General features: G+C 31.6%; 1 protein-coding gene across 1 annotated transcript in view; it reads right to left on the bottom strand.

The window, feature by feature from the left end:
- The window catches only part of LOC101303984 (TMV resistance protein N-like), a 6,164-nt gene that overhangs the window by 4,789 nt on the left and 796 nt on the right, over positions 1-579 (bottom strand). The gene's annotated exons all lie outside the window — the stretch shown is intronic.

The raw sequence follows: 579 nt of genomic DNA, 5'->3' as shown, positions 1-579 counted from the left end.
ACATGGACAGATTAGTGACTTAGGACGAATTGAGGTTGCAACAATGTGGCAATTAGTGTTGAATTTTCAGAAAAGGAATCCCCCGAAATGGAAACTTACCATTCCTTTTATAGTAGATTTCCATAAATAGTAACTTTTGTTTTTAAAGCATAACTATCCCCCCCAAAATAGAAACTTACCCTTCCTTTTATAGTTGATTTCTATAAATAGTAACTTTCGTTTTTAGAGCATAACTATCCCCCCCAAAATGGAAACTTACCCTTTCTTTTATAGTTGATTTCCATAAATAGTAACTTTCGTTTTTAGAGCATAACTATCCCCCCAAAATGGAAACTTACCCTTCCTTTTATAGTTGATTTCCATAAATAGTAACTTTCAGAAAGTCTACTTTTGCATGTCAGTTAGCTCATGTTATTATTAGACTTAACTCATGTTAATAGTAGACTTAACTCATGCTAATAGTAGACTTTACATCTTAGAGTACTTGATTCAACTTTGAAGAACAATCTCAAGAACGAATTTACCAAAAAAGTCTTAACTTTTTTTGTGTATTTTGTTCATCCAAATTGTAGACATTTC

Source organism: Fragaria vesca, linkage group LG3 (genome assembly GCF_000184155.1).
Source record: "Fragaria vesca subsp. vesca linkage group LG3, FraVesHawaii_1.0, whole genome shotgun sequence".
NCBI classification, from domain to species: Eukaryota; Viridiplantae; Streptophyta; class Magnoliopsida; order Rosales; family Rosaceae; genus Fragaria; species Fragaria vesca.
The sequence above is the reverse complement of the archived record's forward strand: the minus strand, read 5'-3'. Positions and strand labels throughout refer to the sequence as shown.